We start from the raw sequence: 16476 nt of genomic DNA, 5'->3' as shown, positions 1-16476 counted from the left end.
TCTGTTTCCCACAAAGGAGCTCCCGCTAATGGAGCCTGAAATCTGTTGTGTGTGCCACTTTTTTGTCTTTTTCATTTCAAGCTCTCCACAGAGTCTTGCTGTAAAAAAAATGCTTTGAGAAACTTACGCAACGTTATGTAATTACCCAAAACGGAGCGGGAGGGAGAAACCGAGAAAGGATGAAGGAAGGAAAATTGGTGAGGAGAGAGAGTCAGCAGCGTCAGCAGGGGCTATGTGCGGAGAGCTGGTCCAATTTCAAAAGTGGTCCAATTTCTAAAAAAGTGTGAGAGTAATTGAAAAAACGGGGGAAAGAGAAGAGAAAAAAAGATGCAAAACAGAGCAAATGCTCTGTTCTTAAACCTAGTGAGCTGCCTTGCTGTCTATTCCCTGCACAGGCAGCTGCCTTCTAAGAAAGCATAAATAAATGATTAAGAACACAGGCTGCTACTCTAAATAGTGCTCCTCATGCAAAGTGTTCAAGAGACCCAATTTACAAATGATTCCTATAATATAAATGACTGTTTAAGAACATGTCAAGCAACTCTGTATAATGCTCCTCATATAAAGTACCCAAGAGATTCGATCCACGGATGATTCACTTTTATTTTAGCATGTTGCTAAGCTAATAATGCGGTCCTCTAATATATACTTTTTTTTAAACAGCTTCAAGTGCAGAAAATATGAGCAACGGATTGGGAAGCAACTCTAAATAATGCTTTTTATGCAAAGTACTCAAGAGGCACAGTTTACAATTGATTCAGTTAAATATTAGCATGTTGCTAAGCTAAACATGCAATACTCTAAAAGAAATACAAAAACTAAGCTTTAATAAGTGATGCAACATATAAATAATTAATTGAGAACATGGGAAGCAGCTCTGTATAACACTGTTCATGCAAAGTACAAGAGATTCATTTGATTCAGTTAAATGTTAGCGTATTGCTAAGCTAACCATGCAGTGCTCTACAAAGACATATAAAAAGAACAACTTTAAAGTGAAAGTGAAGTGACATTCAGCCAAGTATGGTGACCCATACTCAGAATTTGTGCTCTGCATTTAACCCATCCGAAGTGCACACACACAGAGCAGTGAACACACACACACACACACACTGTGAGCACACACCCGGAGCAGTGGGCAGCCATTTATGCTGCGGCGCCCAGGGAGCAGTTGGGGGTTCGATGCCTTGCTCAAGGGCACCTAAGTCATGGTATTGAAGGTGGAGAGAGAACTGTACATGCACTCCCCCCACCCACAATTCCTGCCGGCCCGGGACTCGAACTCACAACCTTTCGATAGGGAGTTCGACTCTCTAACCATTAGGCCACAACTTCCCTAACCAGGCTAAAGCAATTTTCTGGTCATTCAACCTGGCCAATTTGGTACTCAGAAAGTTTAAATGGTCTTCCTGCCTGACCAGCTAACAAGTTAGCAGTTTAACCCGTGGAAACTAGCTTGGTGTTAGCTCGCTAAAACCAACAAAACCACTTAAGGCTGATAAAAGTAATTATTGAGGCTGTACTATTTACTGTCCGAACCAAGTGTTCATACGGGACATCTAGGTAGACGGAGAGTGTTAGCAAGCTAATGCTATAATAAACTACTGTTCTTTAAAAATAGGCCTACATATCATACATGAATCCAGAGTAAATTAATGAATTCTGAATAATCTATTATTAGCAATACTTTTCAGTATTAAATGAAGTAAATTTAGTGTATAAAATGAGCCATCTTATAAGGCAGCATAATATTGCCTATATTTTGAAACAGCCCTCACATTAAGAAGCATACATGATGCCTTGAGTGCTGTCTAGGGAGTAGGGAGCTCACTGGGTTTTGGAATTGGAGTTCAAGAGAGCGGGAGGGAAGCAGGCGAGGTGAAGGAATAGAAAGCTGCTTGCCAGCCTACTGATGGCTCTCGGCCAGAAATCTCAGACACTAAGGAATTCCTCGCAGAGGGTTGGAAAAGAGAAGGTGGGAGGGAAAGACAGAGAAGTGCATGTGGGAAGAGAACGTGACCTGGGAAAGACCCAAAAGGACCAAAAAAGAAGCAATTAAACACATCTTATGCCAACCTCTGTATTGCTGTTACTGTGCTGTCAGACCATGACAAATATGAAGATTTATATAGCTATTTGATTAAATGTCATAACAAACTGGAACTTAAGTGATGAAGTAAATTACTCTCTCAGCTTCTGTGTCTATCAGCACTCCTGAGAATGGATGATACATTGAAAATGCAGATTTTATTTCATAATCTGACATATTTCCAGGTCAAAAGTATATGTAAATGAGACAGGATTTAGGGCGGAGGTTTATTTTATTTGTCAGAAATCGACTGGGTTGAGAAAATGGGTGTGGCTTAACAGAATCAGGTGGTTGGAGGGGAGGAGTCAGAAAAGTAGGACAAAAACTCGTTATTCAAGAGTAAGAGCAAGTTGTTATATTTAAGCAAAAAAAAAGATTTTGATTAGAAAAGTATGGATGTATTTGGTTCTTTTTTAGTTTTCTGACCTTCCATTGCTTTGGAAAAGACCTTCTTTTGCATTCCACGGGAAAATAACAGCATGCAACAACATAATGGTGAGTAAATGAAGACAGAATCCTCTTGTGTTGGGTTGAACTGTTGCTTTAAGAAAGTAAATATGGTCAATTATGATCTATTTTTTGTTTGTCTAGCTTTTCTCCCTTCAGCAGACTGAACGTCAGCGGAGGACTGGAGACGTGTGAGGAGCAGGCACAGAATAAGACAGACGCTGATACACTCTGTATTTATCGTTCCTGCAGTAAACAGCCAAGGGTGGATTACGATACACAAGCTGACCTGACTTGACTCAAGGGTGGATGAATGTTCACGCTTGAGGGTTTTTATGTCTGTCACAAGATAAAACAGCTTTGCTAAATGCAATCAAAAAAAAAAAAAAAAAAAAAAAAAAAGGAAAGTAGAGACAGAATGCATAATTTATAAAACAAAACATGTTTACTTGCATGACAAATCAAGAAGGACGCGTTTATGAATGGCAAAAGTTGTTTATATCTTATCCTATTTCACAATAACTCTTTAAACATCACCACTTTAAATTAATATTGCACAGTTATGTGATTTGTAATGGCCAGAGAACATAAAGCTCATCAGAGGAACACACAATCAATGCACCTTGGCAAGAGAGATGAGATTTCATCAGAGCAAGCTGTGCAAATGTAACAATTCTGTTGCTCATGCATGATTGCCTTGTTAGCTGTAAGATACAGTGCATACATACACCTGATAATGGGGCTGTCCAGGAGCCAAGGCTGATACTAAACAGCCTAGAATCAGTGAAATTAAGAGGAAGACGACTGAATAAGCTATACAGATGAATCACTTTCTGGCAACCCATCACAGCATCAGTCAGCTTTATTAGCGGAGTGTCAAAAAAAAACTGTGGCATATTATTATTATGTTTTGCATATCCATGCATTCATTACTGATGCATAAATAGTAAAGCTGCATTCTCCCAGTCACACTTAGTGTTATTGTGGTATCATAAATATATACTATTTTAGGTTTTGTTGATATTTTGAATTAGATTTTATTTGTATATTTTCATTTTTTTATAATTTTTATGTAGTTTTATTTAATTTTTGGTTTTAGTTGATTTATTTTTAGCTGAAATTAAAATATAAAATACAATAATGATGATGATACAAATTATAAATATATAATAAAATAAATATTATATCTATAATAAATAACAATATATAATTAAGTATAAATCATGTTTATTAAATAAATTAAAAATGAAAAAGTACTTTTTAATACTTACTTCCTTTCTGGTAATGTTTATTTTATTTCAAGAAATGAAAATGTTTTATAATTTTAGTTTAAGTTAGCAATAAATAACCCTGGTGCATATCACTAATATACTTTTCATTAATATGTAGAATTTTACAATTTTGAATTTTATTTTAAATCTATATTTTCTATTTTCATAATTCTATTTTCATACTTTTTTAAAATTTTGTTGTTTGTGTTTAGTTTGTATTATTTTGGTTTTAAAAGATGCAAGATGCTTTTAAGTTTATATATATATATATATGCTTTGTTCTGAGTTGCCTTCGGAGAGCAGCTCACAATCTTTATGTCTTCTGCAGACAAGAGTCGCTCTGTTCGTGAAAACGTTTGGTAGTATATCCAAAGTGACAAATACTCAGTGGCATGTAAAGCTTTGTGAATGTGAAAGAAAGCTGCAGTATGCGGGGATGAAATTGAACTTGGGTTTTTGAGTGTGAGAACAGCTTAAGTCTCTAGTTTCTCCCTCCGCTTATGTAATAAACCAAAAGCATCTATCAGAGTAATGGGCTTGCTTTACGTCAAAGATATTAAGCTTCACCACTACAATCTCTCAGGCAGTTTGTCTAAATGGGCATTGGTCAGCATCTGGCTTGTGTTTTGTCCAGCTCTGTATTATTCGGGTCTGTTTCTCTCTCCCTCGATCGGTGTTGATTCTTGCCGCCTCCAGCCACAATCAGCAGACTTCCGTCCAATAACAGAGTCTGGAGAGCGCTAGCGGGACAGGACACTCCGCATTGCTCTCGCGGGCTCAGATGAATGAGGTCTGGGGTGGTCAGAGCCAGACAGAAAAGAGACATCTCACATTAAGAGCTCATTGTTTGGATGTGGTTGGGTTTTCTTGGCTAATTTGTGTTTTTAGGACAGAAGCGGATAGTTTTCAGTGTTTAAGTGTTGTTCACTTCTCTTCAAAGGTTGACTTAATCTTAAGGCATCTTCTAAATAGACAGGAATGTAATCTTGGAGAAGTGGGAAGACCAAGGTAAACAAGATCCATCCCTGACTAAAATACTCTCCAGTAAATCTATATCCTAGTCTTTAGTGAACTTTACTTTAACTTTAGTTTAGAGTAAATGTCCACAATGACCCTAAGAGCTCCTTCTGTCCAGTCCTGGGCTCCACTGCAATGCCATTTAAGTATTATATATATATATATATATATATATTATAGTTTGTATTCATATTTTGAATTTGCTTTTATTTTGTATATTTTCAGTTTTCTTTTTAAATTTAGTTTAATATTTAGTAATTTTGTCATGTGCTTTTGTCATTTTTATTAGTTTTTGTATTACGAAAATATTTCCAAATAGTTTTTTTAGTTTAGTTCATTTTTATTTCAGGTTTAGTTTTGTTTCAGTTCAACTTCTGCTAAGGCAACATTTCTAATTATCATTTATTTTCAGTTTTTTTTATTTCAGAATTACTTAAATTAAATTTATTTTAAAAATTTAAATATTAAATAATTAAAAAATAATTTATTCATATAAATAAAGCTGAAACAGAATAATCTATAAATTATAGTCTATTAAATGGAAAACGTACAAAAAATGATAAATGATTAATAAATGGAAAAAAAGACTTAAGTTAAATAAATTAAAGATAAATAGAAATATTAAAAAATTATAATAAAAATGGCAAATGCCCTTAAAAAAATTGAAAATAAACGCTATATTAAGTGTGTGTGTGTGTGTGTGTGTGTGTGTGTGTATATATATATATATATATATATATATATATATATATATACAGATATATTTGTTTACTTGCACATCATGTGACCATTAACCAACACCAGAGTACATGCAAATGTGTTGCTAATTTATTTAAATATTAATTTAAGTAACATTTTAAGTTAAGAAATTGAGACATTATTTTGATAAATATTTAAAAACAAATATGAAGGAATATTAATAATAATACTATAATACCACTGAGTCTGACTGAAGTCAAACTTTTAAAGTACATTAAAACACACTTTTCCCAACAGAATTCCCAACAGAGTTCCCTACAATCTGGCTGTTTAAGAAAACACTGCAGAATTTTTTTCAACACGGATATGTGTCAGTGTGCTTGTCGGCTCCATGCGGTTGAACCAATTCTCCATTTTTCCATCCTAGATTTTAAAAACAGATTGCAAATGGCCTTTGACTGCACAGACCCCGTCTCTCCACTCACCAGTGAACTCTAATGGACTTCAGCGTAGATGGCGGGACTGATTATGGGCAGTTTCTGGTGGTGTATGAGCATATTCTTCTGACTGTTCCTCAGATCCGCCCCTGGACTCGAGTCTGGCCCGTGCTGAGACAGACCTTCCCTGGAGGCAGTCGAGGGGAAAGGCGTTCGAGGTCAGCGCAGGAATGCCGGGGGTTTTGGCACCTGACTAAACCCTTTTCCACTCTCTGCTGAGACTCCACGTGGATCCTACCTAGGAAAACACGCCATTCCTGTGCGTGCAATCAAACAATATTCCACAGCCACAACACAGCGTGTGCAGACATGCAATAAGACACGTCTGTCAGATGAACAGGTCAGTGAGTGAGTGAAATATTATTAAATACAACCAATTAAAATATATATACGATGACACAAACCTCAGATGTCATGACATGCAATATATTTGGTCATGTGACATTCCAGAACCAATGAGGTTTCATTTAAAGTGATTGCCATTGTGCTTTAGTCTTTGTCTGTGTGCACTGATCAAGTGGATGGGCTTATATTTCAATCTGTCTATCACACTAAGTGGTTGTGTTTTCAAAAGAAGACTTTTAGGCCCCGTTGACTTTCACTGGATGGGCATAAACAGCATTCAAAAAAAGCTTATTTTGTGTTTTGGGATTTTGGACTGACATGAGGGTGAGTCAATTCAAGGTTTTGAAATTTTCAGTCCACTAACTCTTAAAATATAAATGAGATTGACAGAAACTCCAGAGTTCCCACGTTTGGTTGGGGTCTGTTTGAGACTGTCCCGTCTGGAAAAGCACACCCGTGCCTCAACCTTCGGCCTTTGGGTGGGGTGGCAAACGTCTGGCGTTTCCTTCCATCCCACAGCGTTAACAGACTCCGAGCCGCAGATTTACGGGAGCTGACGAGTGCATGGAAACTCGGCAAGCTGGTCGACGAGCTTCTGCCATATTTCAGTTCTCTGTAGTGAATGTCGTGACAAACATAAGCCTGACCACTCAAGGAGCTCTCGCTTTTATAAGAGACATAAAACATCCAGCAGGCCGGCTGTGCTTTGAGTTCGGGCCAACACTGGGCGCAGAAGGTAAACTTCAGATTTTGGGAGGTGCCGTCTCAGACTTGCACTCATTTCCTGGATCTGAATATTACACCAGCGCCACAAAACTTTTCTTGGACTGAAAAGCCTAGGTTGGCTGCACAAAGGAGTTAAGCCAGAATCAGGTGTAATTTAATAAGAGATGTGACTCTTAGCTGCTTGGCCTCGGGGGATGTCAGCGGTGTCCGGATCCATGTGATAGAGTGCTGTGCTGATTTCTTCATTTTCCCAAGATTTCTCTGTTGATGGACACCTGTGTGATGTTTTCTAGGAGCAGGGATGCTGGACAGGACACTTTTTTTCTAAATTCATATTAATGCGGTTTCATTTTATATTTAGATTTTGGAATACTGGTCAGAAATCACACGATTAATCAATTTGTTTATTTTATTGATAGCTTTCATTTTTAACAGAAAGAAATAAACAGTCTACAAATAGTTTCTTAGAAAATTAAAGTGTACATCTCTCCTTCCCATTTTTAAGAATAATAATTATTTTTGTGTTGTATCTTTCTACGAAGCTTCTCCTCCCTCCTCTTGTTTTCCTAATTAAAATCTTTATACACCTGGTACTACTACAATTATATATATATATATATATATATATATATATATATATATATATATATATATATATATATATATATGCTGTCCTAATACATATAACATAATGCAAATAAAAAAATATGGTAATTCTTTATTATTTTATTTGTTTAAAATTTTAGGTAATATTATATATATATATCAGAAAATAATGTGCTGTGCTTTGCATTCAGTACAGTAACATGATATATTTTTCCTAACAAATGTTGTCTTTATATTATCACACTTTCTCTCACGCAGTAAAATTGGGTCTTTCTCAAAAAAATATATTTTGTCCCTCACAAGGGTATCATCGTATTAGAGCGTCCTGGAAATAAAAATTTTGAGAACCCAAACCGCACAGCTTTTTAATTTATACCAGCAGGGTTGGACTCTGAAATGAGTTCACGAAACCAGGGCCATCAAAACTGCAAACCATGCATCTCAAAACCTCGGGAAAAAGTTGAATGCCAGGGTCCGAAACGTGTGTCCAGGGACCTCGCAGGACCACGATCTGGCCCCAAAATACCACAAATGAATGTTTATTGTCTTATAAATACATCTTTACAAGTCGCTGGAGGACATAATGGACCCTGGTAGTTACTAGACGTCTGCTGATGTTGTCCGTCGTTGCTCCTCTTTCCCTTTCAGACACCTGCACACACACACACACACACTTTTCTCTCTGCCTCTGTTCATCTGTGTCTCTGCCAGCCTCACTGTGTGCCTGTGTTCTCTCGTTTCCTTCGCATGCGGCGACTGTTTTCTCAAAGCGAGACCACCCTCCCCTCCGAGGCCTGGCAGCCAGACAAGGTCAACATGACAGGATCTCCCCCTCCTTCCCTCTTTCTCTCACCCTTTATCTCCCTGCGTTTCTTTGACTTTGACTCTTTTGTCTCCTCCCAAACACGAAGGGCCTTTCATCTTCTGTCTCCGTCAGAGAGAGCAAACAAGGGACAGAGCCACAGAGAGACAGGAGGAGCGTGTACCTGTATCTATAGAGCGTCATCTTGGTTTGGAGTGCAAAACAACAAATAAGATGACAGATGTACATTTCAGAGGAAGTCAGCTACAATCAGAGGCACATTTCTATATTCATCATATATGATGTTGCATTTATAGAATATGCATAACATTTACATAAACTAGAAAATATATATTGCAATGATTTTATTGCACTTTTTTATGTGGCAATTAAGGTTTCTTGAAGACGTGACCCTTCCTTCATTTTAGGACTGAAACATTTTAATAGAGTTTCTGATTTAGTGAAGAAAAAAAGCAGCACGTTAGATTCATTCCTGTGAATCACTTCAAACTGATTGATTCAATGAATCAACTTGACTCTAATTCCATTGATTTGCTTCAAAACATAAAAAACAAAAAAAATCACAGGTTTTCATAAAATGTTTTCATAAAAATATGTCATGGATTTTTTTTTTTAGGCGCATATAATGAAAATATTGAAAATATTAAGCTTTTTGATTATTTTTCGATTTATACTTAATAAATTACTTCATAATGTATACTTAATTAAGAAGATTTTTACATAATAAATACAATAGGTCTGAGTAAATACATAAATATGAAATTCAATATCATTTAAAGGTTGAAAATAATCAACATATCAACTTTTTTGTATGTTTTGGGGGGAAAGAAAGTACTGTTTTTCAGTACTGCATTTTATTGCACTTTTAATTTACCAATTAAGTTTTCTTAAAGACATGTTTCATGATCCATTCTAGTCTCGGGACTCATTTTAAGACTGAAACATTTGATTTGGTAACAAGCAGCAGTTTGGATTCGTTCCTGTCAATCACTTCAAACTGATTGATTCAATGAATCAACTTGCCTTTGATTCGATTCATTTGCATCAAAAAAAAGAAATTTAATCACAGATGGTTTTAAACTTTCCATAAAAGTCGTTAAATATTTGTTTTGTATTTTTGTAGGTGCATATAATGAAAGTTGAAAATAATAATTTTTTTGTGTATTTATGCTTTATTTTTAGATGGAATTTTAGACTAGATATTTTACTTCCTTTCTTAAAACATACAGTAAATATGAGTAAATTAATAACACTGTGACGAGTGGGGCGGGGCCGAGGGACATGGGAGCGAGGCCGGGGGAGTGATTGGAGATGAACTACACCTGTTCGACCCGCCGGTCTCGAGGCCCACGGAGGAGATGGAAGGATATAAAACTGGAGCGACGACAGTGAAGGACGAGAGAGGACCAGGCCTGGGCTTTATTTTAGGTTTTGGTTTTATTTGCGCGCACCAGTCGTCCGTGAGGGGCTGGTGCGCTGTTTTGTGTTTATTTTAAATTATTAAAATGTTGTTGAGTGTCCGCCGGTTCCCGCCTCTTTCTTCTGGATGAATATGAAGGTTTATATCGTTACAAACACATATTGATAATAATCAAAGGGCTGAAAATATCAACATTTCAACATTTATTTTTGTTTTTGAGTGATACACTACAGTTCAAAAGTGAGATTTTTATGAAAATGTTAATGAAAGAATCTTTTATGCTCCCCAAGGCTGCATTTATTTGACCAAAAACTGTTCTCCGTTTCAATATAAAAATATAATTAATATCTGTGATGCAGCGCTGTATTTTCAGCATCATTGCTCCAGTCTTTAGTGTCACATGATCTTCAGAAATCATTCTAATATACTGATCTGCAGAAACATTTCTGATTATTATCAATGTTGTAAACAGTTGTGCCGCTTCATATTTTTGCAGAAACCATGATTTTTCAGAGTCCTTGATGAATAGAAACAGTGTTTATGTGAAATAGAAATCTTTTGTAACATAAATGTCTTGACTGTCACTTTTGATCAATTTAATGCCTCCTTGCTGAATAAAAGTCAACATTTTTGTGAACATTTCATTAAACATTTCATTTATTTGGGGAACATTTCTTATACCACAGTGCTTTCTTATAAGGCTAAATTCCTCCTAAGTAATCAATAAAGTGTCTCTTTATCTAATAAACTGTTGCAGTCTACAAAAACAGTCGCACTGAATGCACTGAAGCTTTTACATTGCTAATTCACACAGTTTTTCTCCCCAAAGCTATAAAAGGAAATAGCCTTCTTGTTCATGGTAGACTCTGACAGTGAGTTACAATACACTGTAGAATTAACAAAAAGTACCAAAGATTCCAGCCGTGTGCCAAAGGTAACAGAGACACGAGAGCTGTGGGACAGGGGGACTGGTTATATCCTCTGATCACTTCATTATGAGACAGAACGCATGAACATTCGCTGCATCTTTCTTCCAAGCTCAAGACATGCCGCTCGTGATGTACAGCCGCACAGTAACTGTGGGGAACAGCAGATCATGGAAAGTAGGCGGCAGTCTCGGACTCTCGCACACATTGACAGGAATGAATTTGCCCGGACAAGGAGCCAAGCCCAGACTTGAGAGAGACTCTCTTTCTGAAATGCTTAGCCTCCCCTCCCTGCTCTCTTTTTTCATACGGCAATTCGCATATTGTGTTCTAGTCGTGTTATTGTGGCTGTACTGGAAGATCCAGGCTGTTGGCTTTGTAAGTAAATAATAATAAAAGCCAGCTGTGCTTCCAGTTTAACCGCTGAAGCCCTTGGCCCGTTAGCATCCAGCGCTGCTTATTGCTAACAGCTTACAGTTGGAAAACAATGGTGGTGATGTGGCCCTGCGATTCATGTGGCAAAGACTTGAACAGTTCTCACGTCTCTTGGACTTTACTAGTTGTCGAGTCGATCAGTATGAGTTTTTTCAATGGCTCATGCCAATATACAGTGCTAGCCACCTTTTAATTTTTTACTAGTACTTGTACTTTTTGTCTTCCTCTTCTCTGAATAATCGTAAAGTTGTCAAACTAGGGAATACAAATGGACATGTGTATTAATATTGAATTAAAACTATCTTATATGAGCTTGTTCATTGTGTAGCTTAATCAACCATTGGATGAATTTTATTCATACGTAACCATTTATGCATTTCAAATGGTCTTTATGTCCAAACTTTTAGCAACTGGTAGTATATGTATATTTTGTCTGTTAATATACATTAAACATTTTATTGTTTTATATATTTATATATATTATACATTTTTTATTTGTTTTACATTTTTAAAATATAGCTTCATTTTTAAATTACAAATAAATTTAAATGATTAAATAGAAACTCATTACCATTCTTTTGTTTTGTTTTTTCCTGTTCTGTTAATTTATTAATTTATTTATTTCTGTCAAATTTCCTCTCGTTTTGTTGCAGTGGCTGTAAGGAGAAAGTAAGTGACTGAAAGACATAAAAGAAAACATAAAGTGGAAAGTGTGTGGACGCAGAACTCCATCTGTGTTGATTTTGGAGGGCATGCACCGGGGCACCAGGCCTTTGGTGGCTCAGAAACACGCAGGGAAAGGTGGCATGGACCATCCCTGGGTGTCTCATGAAGGTGTCTCGGAGAGAGAGAGAGAGAGAGAGAGAGAGAGAGAGAAAGAGCGAGGGATCCTCTGGCTGGGGAGGGACCAGGCTCTGCATAGCAGGGAGGACGTGAACGAAACCTTCCAAGAGGAAACAGTGAGGCCACGCTGTGATTAGTGGTTGCAGTTTAACTGTAGAAAAATGCACGGTCCAAGCCCAGCGAGAGAGGGTGGTTTTACTGGTCTCTATGAGCCCGTGTGACTCTGAACTCCTATGAGGCCTGGCCAGAGTTTGTCTGCACAGCTCTTTTCTGCACAACTGTCTTTAAAACAGCATTTTGTGGCATTTGAAGCATTTAAACAAAACGACTTTACAGAACTACAATAAACAGTCCCATTTATGTATTTAGCAGATGCTTTTATCCAAAGAGAAGAACAAAAGCCACTTTTCAAAGACCCAACAATATTTGTAATAAATAATGCTATGTTTATTAGACAACTTTTCATCCCACACTCTTAAAAATAAAGGTTCCGCAAAGGAGTTTTCATGGAGATCTAATAGAAGAGCCCATTTTAGGTTCCCCTTTGTAAAGAGTTCTTGAAAGAACCATTTTTTCTGACCTTTTTCCACTATAAAGAACCTTTTGTGCATTTAAAAGGTTCTGTGGATGTTAAAGGTTCTTCATGAAACCACTGATGCCAAAAAAGAACCTTTATATTTAAGAGTGTAGAAGTCGGAATCTTACCGGAATCTCTGATCGCTTCAGTGTGGAATTCCACGTTCCAGGACTCTTCCTCCGGTCTTTGTTAAATTCCCAGCTGAACTGACCTCCCAAGACCCTCTTCCCACCTTTTAGCAAATGCCAAACATTTATTCCAAGAGGATGTCAGCTGTGTCTGTCCTGAAGTAATGCAGAAGACCGTCTGAAATTCCCATCACCGAGACCATCTCATACTCTTAATGCTCTCGATTCCATTGCCGAACACTCCTGAGGTTGTAAATCAAGCCCACATGGAGGATCACGGGTGTCAGTGCGAAGGCTGAATGCCCTGTATGGGTTGCAGCCTCTAAATACCTTAAGGGTTGTTTAATTTGTGGCTTCAAAAAAAAACCATAAAGCAAATTACTTGGTGCTACTAGATGTTTAACAACCAACAGATACACCCAAGAATGCACTTTTGCTGTGCAGACTAGCAATTACCAACAGAAAATGGCCCAAATAAAAAGTAACAGTTCACTCAAAATTAAACTCTGCCATTATTTACTCAAGTCTTTCCAAATCTGTGTTCAGAAGATGTTATCAATAGCTCTATTCATCGTAATGGTTAAAGTCCAAAAATGTCATAACTTTGTGTGGGGAACAGACTGAACATTTACATTTAGCAGACGCTTTTAAAGCGACTTACATTGCATTCAGACTAACAATTTTCTCCTAACATGTGTTCCTTGGGATTCGAACCCTCAACCTTGCGCTTGCTAATGCAATGCTCTACAACTTGATCTACAGGAAGAATAGAACAAATTGATAGGTAGTTTTCACAGTGACGCCATAGAAGAAGCATTTTGGGTTCCTCAAATAACCTTTTTTCCAATTATTAGGAACCTTTTGTGGAATGGATGGGTTCCAAAGATAAAGGTTCTTTATTGGCATTGATGGTTCCATGATGAACCTGGAACCTTTCCATTCCACAGAAGATTCTTTATAGTGGAAAATGTTTCTTAAGATTATTTAATTGTTCTTTACAATAAGAAAAACAGCGTCTTTTCAAAAACATTTCACTGTAAGTTTCTTTAGGTGACCTAAAATAGAAATGAGAAATTTCATTTTTGTGTGAGCTATCCTTTTAAATATCGTTCTATTTCTCACACAGTGTTTTCTTGAGAAGGTTTTGCATATAGTACACCAATTTTATGGAGCTTTTTTGTAGTTTTATGAGACCCAGCGTTTGATCATGGTGTTGTTGTTCCACTGATTCATGGGTAAAACTCTCCCAAACTTCTTCAAACGCTAACCAAACCAAGCACTCCGTTTGGTCTTTTGTCAAATGTTGTGTTTAGGCCTTGCAGCCTGCACACATAAGAACGTGTCCTAAGCCTCACGTATTCTTTCTGTTTGACCCCACATTTGAGTAAAGACCAGGCCGGGGCCCCTCTTTACTCACTGAGCATTAGAGAGCATAATGGGTATGAATTCACAGAAGCGCTTCAGGGTGGGTCATATTTGGCAAACCATTCTGAGCATCAAGAGGAACAAGCGGTATATTCACTGGCCAGACCCCTCACAAAAGTACGCCAAAGCCTGACCGTGCCAAGATCTCAGATTTCTGCAACGTTCAGCTCTGCTTTAGCTTACGGATCTTCCCTTCATATGTGAGCCAGAAGCCTTTCTTTCCATTATGTCTTTGAGCACATCGTGGAACAGGCGGTCCTATCGCAGAGCTGTCGGTGCGTGCGGCAAAAACACAAGTCGACGCCAGCACGCACAGCTGGAGGAGAGCATACGGTGAAGTGAGGACTCAACAGCAATGATACAAGATGTTTGCACAGCAGCATAAGGCACAAAGCTGTGTACATTCACGCACTGCTTTCTGTCAGTTTGGATTTCACCAAGGAATGACATCTGGCCAGTTTGGGTCATTTTAGGGACGTCTCAGTGCAATTTCAACAGTGATTTTCGAAACAAAAAAGCACAAGATGAAGAGGTCAGATGTCATGCAAACCATTGGACAAACTACACCAGCTTGGGCTTCAATGACGGCAATCACCTCTCAAACACAAACCAAGCTCAATTAATAAAACAACCCCATGCACAAGCTTTATTCAAGAGTGTTTTTTTTTCTTAGATGCCCCTCATGCAGTTGGTTAACTATGTCCTGGCAAGCATCTTCTTTATCAATGGCTCCATGTGTAGCAGCCAGTGAGGGTGGGCTCTATTCCAAACCACATCTCAATGTGCTCACAAAAAGTGCAGGGACACTGGAATCGCCTAATTGGATGATGACTACTTTATGTCCAGGCCTCAGCCACTATGGACAATAACAGTAACCTTGCCAGAATGCGTCATATTTGGATCCAATGCTTCATTTTTGTACACATTCATCCTTTTCCATATGAAGCATTTTATTTGAATCCTGTCTCTTAAGAAGTATTTATTGTCTAGAATATGAAAACGACAACTAACTCATCACATAATGCTAGATTTACTAGGTGCTTCCAGGCATTCTGTCTGCTATTGAAGTGCATTAGTGGAAGCACCATTTCTCATTCTTTGGAGGCACCACAGGCATCAACTCCTAAGAAATCACACAGACCGGGGGCTTAAACCGAGAAAATAGAAAATAGGTCAGGGTCTTTCTGCTATCCTAAGTGACTGTGCTCGCTGGACAAAAGTAAATATGCATGCTTATATTGCCATGGCAATGCACTCGAGATCAATGATGCAAATTACAGTGCCATCTGAGTTCATTAGACTAGCTTACCTTCTGTAAAACCTCCTGGATGTGTTGTGGCCCAGCCCTGGTCTCCACCTTAAACTTTCCAATTGGGATGTTTGCTCCAAATCCTTTGGATTGCAAAATAGGGAGTCAGTTTTTAAGGAAGGCCCGGCAGGTTATGCAAAAGAACCTGTAAGACACTGTCACCAGTGGCTGGATAACCTACTGCTGTCTGAGAGCATCAGACTGTTTTCTGGACATGCGTGACAGTGTTCAAGAAAGCAGAAAACTCAAGACATGCGAGATAAAAAATAAAAAAGGCGTCAATCCAGAGTGAATGCGACGGATTTAATAGTTTATGTCTGTTTCAGGCCATGAGGATATTCTCATGAAGAAGAAACCCGTTGAATACATGTGTGTGAACACAGTGTCCGCACTGTTACGATCGACTCTGGAATGACTGCTTAGTTAAGAATGATGCGCCACAAAAACATACAGAACCCGATCGGAGTGATCGTTGTCTAGGCATCAAGGTGCATCGCTTGCGTGCGGCGCTGGTCCAGAGGGGGTTTAATGGGTGGTCGTGCGCAAAAGGCGATGGAGAGGAGACGTCCTCCTTTTCAGCTTCGTGTCCGGATGGTGTCTCCGTTTCGAGTTTGCGATTTCCTCAGGTCGTTTCCAGTCCTGGGGCCTCGGTGTTGTCCTCGGAGACAGTGTGTGGTGAGTTGGGTCTCCAGCACCCGGACGCGAGGCTGTCCGTGTCTCCTCTCCTCTCCTCGGGCGCAGCGGGCGGAGGATCAGCCCTGACTGACTGTGGCTCTGCCAGCTCAGCGCATGTGTGCTGCTCCGCCCCATCCAGCGCTCAGGAGGCCGGCCTGGGCTCCCGTCCAAACTAACTCCCCTCCCTTCCTCCCTCCAGCGCTCTCAACTGTTTTATT

General features: G+C 38.4%; 1 protein-coding gene across 3 annotated transcripts in view; it reads right to left on the bottom strand.

The window, feature by feature from the left end:
- LOC132149572 (zinc finger protein GLIS2-like) overlaps nt 1-16379 on the bottom strand; it is a 31595-nt gene extending 15216 nt beyond the window's left edge. Inside the window, exon 1 of one of the 3 annotated variants that reach the window (XM_059558945.1) lies at nt 15584-16379. The gene's annotated coding sequence lies outside the window, so the exon portion shown is untranslated. Of the gene's footprint in view, nt 1-6008; nt 6218-15583 lie in introns of those variants that run through there. The other 2 variants (XM_059558948.1, XM_059558947.1) reach the window with 2 other exon arrangements.
- Between the last annotated feature and the right edge of the window lie 97 nt (nt 16380-16476).

Source organism: Carassius carassius, chromosome 9, assembly GCF_963082965.1.
Source record: "Carassius carassius chromosome 9, fCarCar2.1, whole genome shotgun sequence".
NCBI lineage: Eukaryota > Metazoa > Chordata > Actinopteri > Cypriniformes > Cyprinidae > Carassius > Carassius carassius.
Note: the sequence above shows the minus strand (reverse complement) of the source record. Positions and strands in the feature narration are given on the sequence as shown.